Consider the following 9,696-nt stretch of genomic DNA (forward strand, 5'->3'; position numbering starts at 1 on the left):
GTACGGGCGCAACACTGAGGGTTGCGATCCGCTGCCGGTCACGAAAAAAGACAAAAAGGAAAAAAAAGAAAAAAGAAAGTTATTAATAGAAAAACATGGTCAACATTAGTATTATGATCCAGTATACTGAACATGTACTGGCAGAAAGTTAACAACTCTGAGAATTGCCCTTTAAATTTAAGTGTGTAAAGTTATCTTTCATGGCTAACTTGCTTTCCCATTCTCCAGGATTATATTGTATCTTTTGATCAATGACTTTTTAAGATGAACATTGTTGTCAATTTTTATTCCCTTCTTCAACACTACCTATGATGAGCTCACTGGTTTCCATGCTGGAAGAATATTTAGTAACATACATGTAAAAGAATCAAATTCTTTAAGATATGAAATTCATTTCAAAAAGATAGTCATGGCAAGTGTGCCTTAAAGTCATAGTTTCTTTTCCTGTTCCTAAGTAATGTCTCCCCCCACCCCCCCCGCCCCATATCTCTACATTGATGTCTGATCATCTGGTAGAGCAGTTTCTTCTATTACTCTGGAGTGGGCTTTGAGGAGAGAGATGTCCTCTTATTTTTCCAGTCTCTGCTGGTGACTCTCCTTGTGTCAGTGTAGTTGAGTATCTGGAGGGTTGTCTGCATGATAGTTGTAGCTACAGCTGTGGTGTCTGCTGCTTTTGTGGCAGCCATGGCTGTGGTGGTGGCTGTGTTGGGCCACTGCACGGAAGTGGTGTTTTTGGTGTGCTCTTGAGTCCCAGGCATGCTGTTTCTTGCTTGCTTCCTGGTGGATGGTGTTGGCCCTCAGCTCCTCAGTAAAGGTGGAGTCCCTTTTAAGAATAGTCTTGACACTTGTAGTGTCAAATTTTTCAATACATTTTTCTTTAATGCAGTCAATAATTTCTATATGTCAATACCACTCTTTTCTCTTTAATTTGCATAATCCTATTGCAAAGAGACATTGTAAACTAAGAACAAGAAATAAGTAGGTTTCACTCTGAATTATTTAACAAGTCAGAGATTTAGAGGGCCTTTTCTTTAGAATTACAGTATGATTTCAATGCTTCAAATAAATTGAGTAGTCTATCAACAGCATACATTAAAGAGAGCCAATGGGTTTTTGAATGCAAGAGAACTGAAGAATACTGAATGCTGACAAAATCACAAATATCCTTTAATTACTCAGTTCAGACAGTATAAATGCAGAAGAAAACACTTTTGTGACAATTACTTTAATGTCAATAGAAGACATCAGCTGCTGTTTGATCATGCAGAATATGGGCAGGAGAGCCAAGACCTTCCACTGACTCATCCATGCTTCACTTCAACTTGGAGCAAACAGTGTTTGTACTCTTACACAAAAATCCACCAAATTTTTATTGTATTTGTCTTTACCAAAAGCAGTAAAATTTTTGCTATTGTTTCCAAACTCTAATTTGGAAGGATTTTACCGGTAATAAACTTACAAGCAGTTTTTTGTGAGAAAAAGAGAAAGTGTTGCCTCTATCATGATTATTTTGCATTTATGGCTATGTTGTAAAGAGGTGAGATATTCAGGTCTGTGATAATAATCTCTGTAGTAGTAGATTGAGCTACTATTTTTCTTATTATTGCAGTAGATTTTGTCCTAACCCTTGAAAATTTGCTGGCAGTTTTGGAAAGTACTTCTGTCAGCGTATTTTCAAACCATCAATGAAGGACAAATCTAATGATGATATTCAGTGTGGAAGGCTGTTAAAACTTCTGTTGTGATTATTTTATCTTCTTTGTCCAAATTTCTCTTAACAAAAATTTTGACTTTTAGAGCACTTGTACTGATCTTAAGTTATCACTAATTATCAGTGATTTGACTTGGGACTTTGGTCCAAAAAAAGTCTTTTCCTTTGTGAATAAGAAAAATAAATACTTTTAGTGCTATCTTAATTTTAATTGTACTGAATGTGCACAATTTGAGTAATATTGCCATCTTAACAATATTAAGTCTTCCAATCAACAACACAGGTTATCTTTTCATTTACTTATGTCTTCTTTAATTTCTTTCAACAATGTTTCATCGTTTTTAGTGCACAAGTTCTCCTTGGTTAAATTTATTCCCAAGTATCTTATTCTTTTTGATGCTATTGCAAATGGAATTGTTTTCTTAATTTCATTTTTGGATTTATTTATAGAAATACAATTGATTTTTGTATATTGATTTTTTAACCTGCAACTTTGCTAAATTTGTTTATTAGCTCTAATAGCTTTGTAGTTGATTCTTTTATATTTCCTATATATTAGATCATGTCATCTGCAAATAGTGATAGTTCTTCCTTTCAAAGTTGGGTGACTTTTATTTCTTTTTCTTGCCTAATTACCCTGGCTAGAACTTCCAGTACAATGTTAAATAGCAGTGGCGAGAGCTAACATCTTTGTCTTGTTCCTAATTTTAGTCTTTCATCATTAAGTATGATCTTAGCTGTGGTTTTTTTCAAAGCTGTCCTTTATCAGGTTGAGAAAATTCCCTAGTTTGTTGAATATTTTGTTTTGGTTTGTTTTTTGTCATGAAAGGGTAATACATTTTGTCAAATGCTTTTTTCTGTATCTATTGAGATAATCATGTGTTTTTTCATTCATTCTATTAAAGTTATGTGTTACATTAATTTTCATATGTTGACTCACCCTTGCATTCAGGAGATAAATCTCACTTAGTCATGGTGCATAATCCATTTAGTATGCTGCTGGATTGAGTTTGCTAGTAATTTATTGAAGACTTTTGCCTCTATAGTGATAAAGGATATTGGTTGGTAGTTTTCATTTTCATGATGTCTTTGTCTAGTTTTGGTATCAAGGTAATACTGGCCTCATAGAATGAGTTAGAAAGTATTCCTTCTTCTAAATTTTGGAAGAGTTTGAGAAGGATTGGATTTGGTAGAATTCTACTGTGAAGCAAATTGGTCTTGGGCTTTTCTTTGTTGGACAGATTTTTATTACTGATTCAATCTCTTCACTTGGTATATGTCTATCCAGATTGCCTTTTTTTTTAAAAAGTTAGTTTCGCTAGTCTGTGTACTCCAAGAAATTTATCCACTTCATTTAAGCTTTATCTATTTTGTTCAGTATGATTGTTCATAGTACTCTCTTATAATCCTTTTAATTTCTGTAAGGATGGTATTAATATCTCTGCTTTCAGTACTAATTTTTTCCTCTCTCTCTCCTTCGTCAGTCTAGCTAAAAATTTGTCTATTTCATCGATCTTTTCAAAGAACCAACTTTTGGTTTTGTTGATTCTTTTCTATTGTTTTTCTATCCTCTACTTCATTTATCTCTGAGCTAATCTTTACTATTTTTACCATTCTGCTTGCTTTGGGTTTAGTTGCTTTTCTTTTTCTAGTTCTTTAAGGTTGAAGTTTAGGTTATTAATTTGAGATCTTTTTCTTTTTAATGTAGGCATTTACAACAATACATTTCCCTCTTTTCCTGCATCTCAGAGATTTTGGTATGTTGTATTATTCTCAAGAAAGTATTTTCTAATTTCCTTTGTTATTTCTTTTAACCTATTAGTTATTTCAGAGTGTCTTAGTTGTTTTCCATATATTTGTGAATTTTCCAAATTTCCTTCTGTTATTGATTTCTAATTTCATTTCACTCTGTTGGAGAAAATACTTTGTATGATTTAATTTGTTTTACATTTATTGTAGACTAACCTATGGTCTGTCCTAGAGAATGTTTCATGAGACCATAAGAATGTATATTTTGCTGTTTGATGGAATGTTTTATATATGTCTGTTAGATCTAGTTAGATTAAAGCATTGTTCAAGTTTTTTATTTCCTTGTTTATATTTTGTTTAGTTGTCCTATCCATTATTGAAAGTGGAGTATTCAATTTTCCAGCTATAGTTGAACTGTCTGTTTCTCTCTTCAATTCGGTTGGGTTTCGCTTCATACATTTTGGGACTCTCATTAGGTGCATATATGCTCATAACTGTTACATAATCTTAATGGATTGACTCTTTTATTATTATATAATGTCCTGCTGTCTCTTGTAACAATTTTTGTCTTAAAGTCTATTTTGTCTGATATTAGTAGCCACTTCAGCTCTTTTTGGGTTACTGTTTTCATAGATTATCTTTTCCATCTTTTCACTTTCAACCTATTTGTGACTATGAACCTCAAGTGAGCCTCTTATAGATAGTGTATAATTGGGGAATGCTTATCTATTCTGCCAATATCTACCTTTTAATTGAAGTATTTAATCTATTTACATGGAATGCAATTGCTGAAAATTACTTCTGCATTTTATTTTTGTTTTCTAAGTGTCTTATATATTTTTGTTCCTCAATTCCTCCATTATTCCCTTCTTTTGTATTAGACAGATATTTTCTAAAGTACCAGTTTGATTCCCTTCTCATTTCTTTGACTATATATTTTTATTTTCTTAGTGTCTGCCCTGAGGAATTACAATTAACATAATTTATAACAATTTAGCTCAAATCAACAATAATTTATTGTCAAAAGTATGCAAAATCTTCATGCCTATATATACCCCCACACCCCATTTTGTTACTGTGGGAGGAAGTGGGATTTGATTGTTTTTCATTTTTGGATGTCTTCAGAATAACCAATGATTACTATCAGTATATATGTGATTGTTATTAAAAGACATAGAAGGGGTAAGGGAAATTAATAGACTCTAGGGGCTAAAAGTTTCTATGATTGTTTACCTTAAAAGTAGGAAAGATATGATGAGACATTTGAAGTTGCAGTTCAATGACTTGTATTTAGGATTCAGTTTAACTACAAGGAATTGGAAAATTTGTTTTTAAAATGAGGTGTGTTCGGGGGGTTCCATGACTACACACTGGTTCAGTTATTCACTTGAAGAATTCGCATGACTCAGCATCAAATCTTAGTCATAGCTAAGGTTTATTACAAAGGATACAGTGCCAGAAGAGCAGACAAAAAATACACAGGTGAAGGCAAGAGAGCTCAAGCACATACTTTCATCCCTCTGCATGGGTTACAGAGATATTTTTCTTGAACAGCAGACTTGAACAGCAGAGACAGAAGCAAGATGTCTCTTCCCAGAAAAGCACACTTGAGTTTTGGAGTTTAGAGCTCTTAAAGAGAACTGATCACTTAGGCATAACCCTGGCCCATACCTGCTATGTGACCAGTCATGCTGTGGGCCTCACACCAGACACCAGGTACACATCATAAATGTTCATGTTTACTTTAAATGATGTTGATAGTTTAGTACATTCTGCTCCAATGCTCTAGACACACAGTATGACATCATCTGTGAACATTCCAAGGTTTAGTTCTTAGACCTTGGCTCCAGGCATCCTCAGAGATAAGCCAGGATTGAGTAGAACAGACCTGCTGCATCACTTCTTTCCTTGCAAGGTGTGACCACAAAAATGGAATATTGAATGCCTAACCAATGAGGATAATGAGATTGGCTGGTTGCTCCTGGAGAGAGAAAGGATCAGCTTAGGGACTTGAATTTCCAGCTTCAGCACCATATAAATAACGAGAAAGCTTCTGTGTATGCCCTGAAAGAAAGCCTTGTTACCCACAGCCACAGGGATGTGATTGCTGAAAACCATGAAAAAAGTGGAGGGTTTTATCTGTTGAGAGTTTCCCCTCTTATTAGCTATATAACTTTGGTTTGGAGATACAAATCCTTTCTCTGTATGTTTACTTTCAAAATGCTATGTATTATTTAGCCTGATGATAGCCTTGAGGTCAAAAGATGGGAACTTTTGCCTTGGCATCACCTCTTACTGCCTGTGTGGCTTTGGTCCAATCAGTCTTAGTGAAACAGCTTCATGGAATACAATCAAGACAATGAAATATGCTAAACTTACAGAATTGTTGTAAGCAAGGAATTGAGGTAGCAATTTCTCAACTGTAAAATATTAACACACGACAATGTAACTGTTGCTAAATTATAAAATTGTGGTAACTTGCATTCGAGTGATTATTAGATGCAAATAAATATTAATGGTTTTGCATGCCATAGACTTTTGTAAGGCACAGGAAGAAGTCGAAATTGAAACTGGCTCAACCATGCACCCTCACCTAAAAGTCTTCAAGATACCAATTAAAAATCCCCAAGATGCAAAATTTCACACCATATAACCAGCTCACAAATTTAAGAGTTATTAGCCCACACTGTTTGGACAATTAGACAAGAATAAAAGGAGGGAGGGTAGACAAGAGCAAGGATAGAGCTGTCACTGGTAACAAAGTAGCAGCCACTCATTTCAGCCAAGAGAGAAGGATGTTTGGCATTTTGTGGGCTGTGCAGGGATCAGGAGTTGTATGTTCTCATGGTCTCAGAGTACCGCCCTTCTTGGCTCAGGCTGTGATAACAAAATACCATTGACTGAGTGGTTTCAACAACAGAAATTGATTTCTTACTCCTGGCCTAAAAGGGAAGCAGGGACAAGAGTGGGGGACAGAAAAGGAGGGACAGGTGCTGCTGTCTGAAGGCCAAATGGGGTCCCATGAAGAAGAAACAGCCACATGGATTGGGAAAGGCATTGGCCAGTGAGCAGGTGGAGGCAGCCCAGGACACACTTAAGAAGAGGGATGGGTTGGTGACATGAAACTTCACAGTGAGGCTACAACTATTAACTATGTTAATTTAAAGGAAACAAGGCAAAGATTGATCATTTTTTAGTACAAGCCATGCTGCACATATTGAGGCCTTAAAAACATGACCCAAGGAATATCTATTGGTGACAGATCTACAGTATATGAAAGGGTAAAAAGAGTAGGTGTCTAAAGTGTACATGCAATTAGTTACTGCAATGAAGAAATAGGTGTGTGTGTGTGAGTGCTCACACTAGGAGGCTAGAGGGACTGGAAGAACATCCTGAAAGCACTGAAAGAAAAGATCCACCAGCCCAGGACACAAGACGCAGCAGAGACCTCCTTAAGGAGGGAAGGCAAACAAAACCACACACAAAGGCTCATGAAGATAGGAGAATTAACCTCCAGACAACACAGACAGACATCCCAAAATGATGTGAAAGGAACTTTTTGCAACCCAAACAGTAAACTATCCCGGACAAAGAGAGAGCCTATTCTTCTCCTGTTAAATTCTTTTTTTTTTTTTTTTTTTTTTCCTTTTTTTGTCTTTTTTCGTGACCGGCAACGGATCGCAACCCTCAGTGTCGCGCCCGGACCGGGACCGGCAACGGGATCGCAACCCTCGGTGTTGCCACCGCACCTCGCTCAGCCAGTGAGCGGCCGGTCTGTATGTGGGATCCGAACCCTCGGCGGGAGCGCTGCCGCGCTTCCCCGGGGAAAAAGGGGCCATTGCCCTCCACTTGAGCTCACTGCCCTCAAGCAGAGCACCCTCGATCCTCAGCAGGAGATGGGAAAGCTCCAAGGCTCAGGGGCGGATCCACAGGCTTTGCGCGTGCCTGTGTCGTGTGTGCGCCCTTCTCCCTCCACAATCTTTTGTGTGCAGCTGCTCCTCACATATGCCCTGCGTGTGCCTGTTCCTCATGGGTCTGTTACACACGTGCTCATGTGCACATTCTGTGCATGCGCGTCACCCCAGCAACCAGCCAAACATTCTGAGCTTTTCCAGTTGGCTGATTTGGCAGCTCAAGGAGCAGTCTCAGAGCTCAGCTCTCTTATTCAAGGAGCCAAAGTTGCCCAACCGCTTTCATGGGCAGTAACCTGGGCAAGCTTCACCCTGCACCCGTGCCCCCTGCCCTGGGGGGCAATGACCTGCCAGAAGGGCTCACACACCCACAGACCACTCACCCTGCCTGCAGAATTCCCATGGCTGGCCGGGTCCACCCAGCATCCTGTGCCCTGGGATCAACCAGCAGGCCATACAACAGGTATCCAGCAACGTGGCACGAGTGCAGTGACAAAGCATCTGCAAGGAAATGTTCTGTGGCCCTGCAGACACTTTGTCCCCTGTTGGGCATCCTTACTTCCATCTACAGGCGTTTCCACCCTCTAGAGGAAGCAGGTGCTGTCTACTCACAACTGTAAGGTGTCCTTCAGCTCAACACCCAGCTGTGTCAAAGATTACTGCACAGTGAGAGTGTGACGAGGGCTCTTGGAGAGAGAAGCAGAGAAAAGGCTGAGGAAGAGGAAGACCCCACAGTCACGGAGAAGCAGGAGGGTGAGAGACGGGGACCCGATGGTGCTGGTGCTGGCATTGGGGGTATACTGTCAGCATTTAGGCCCTTTAGGGTCAATGCAGCCCTCCTTTTCTTCCTTCCTGCTCAGGCCTGGGCCTCTGCAGAGGAACCTACAGGTGGGGTGCTGGCAGTCCAGATACAACACACCCCACACCTCTTGTTTGAGCTCCTGCCCCCAACCAAATGCCACCACGAGTTCATACAGCCCGACTTTAAGTTTCCCACTGCTGCAGAGGAGGAGGGGTCAGGCCACATCTCACTGCAGGCTGCTCCACAGGTTGTCAAAGAAAGTGAGCAAGAGGGCCCTCAGCCTCCCTCTTCAGTTGCAGAGGTTCCTGAGAGGAAGAGCCCAGGTGCAGCAATAGGGCAGGAACTCCCCTCTAAGAACTCCTGCCCACAGCCCACAGCTTTCTAACCTGGAAAAATGAACCCAAGCACTTATGCCCAATAATTTTCCCATGGTTGGGCTGGTAAGTGCCTGATGTGGGCCTGTCCACTTAGGTTGAAAAGGTTTTGGATTTAAGTCTTTTAGGAGAATCCAGTCACCTGGCTCAATGTTGAGAGGGGAAAAAGGACTGGAATAAGGTTTTGGTAGGTGGGTGTTAGCGCACTTGTGCAAAAGTAGTCGGGTGTGGTTTAGAGCAGGTAAAAAGTCTCCCAAAGGGTGAGGGTCATAAGGGAAGGTACCCAACAGAAAAGGTCTTCCATACACAATCTCCAAGACACTAAGAAGTTGGGGTGCCCTTGGCGTTATGTGAATCCACACAAGAGCTATTGGGAGTAGTTCAGGCCATGGCATATGTAATTATAACAATTAACTTGGTAAGGTAGTTTTTTTTAATAGAATTTACCTTTTCAACCTTTCCCAAGGATTGGGCCCTATATGGGATGTGTAATTTCCAAGAGATGTCTAAAGCCTGTGAAATTCCTTGGGTGATCTGTGAAATGAAAGGTGGACCATTATCAGACTGGACAGTGGTGGGGAGACTGAAGCAAGGGATTATGTGTTGGAGCAGGATTGTGATGACAGACAGTGACTTTTCTGAAGTGCTAGGGTCAGCTTCTACCCATCCAGTGAAGGTATCTACCAATGTAAGAAGATACTTTTGTTTTTTTAAAGGAGGCATGTGGGTGAAATCTACTTGCCAGTCTTGTGCAGGAGCCTGACCTCTAGCTTGATGGGTAGGGAAAGGAGGAGGCTGTAAGAGGTCTTGCGGGGACACGCAGAGGCAAATATTATAGCCTATTACAGCCTTGTGTTATTGATTGGAGGGCCTGTGGAAGATGAGGGTATTCTACTGCAGGAGACAGAAGTTTAGAGAGGCTTATATCATACATGGAAATGGTTGGGAAGACCTGTTCTAATTTGATTATGAACAGTTGGTACTTTCCATACATATTATCCCTTTTGTCTTTACATTGTTGATTATCATCTCTTGGAAATTTCACCAAACATTTGGTGATGCTATTCATAAAATTGGTGTAAATGATTTGGCTGTGTGCCACTAAACTTTATCCCATATCCGGGAATTAACAGTACTTTTTTTAGCATG

The sequence above is a fragment of the Galeopterus variegatus genome, unplaced genomic scaffold (genome assembly GCF_000696425.1).
Source record: "Galeopterus variegatus unplaced genomic scaffold, G_variegatus-3.0.2 Scaffold10077, whole genome shotgun sequence".
Lineage (NCBI taxonomy): Eukaryota > Metazoa > Chordata > Mammalia > Dermoptera > Cynocephalidae > Galeopterus > Galeopterus variegatus.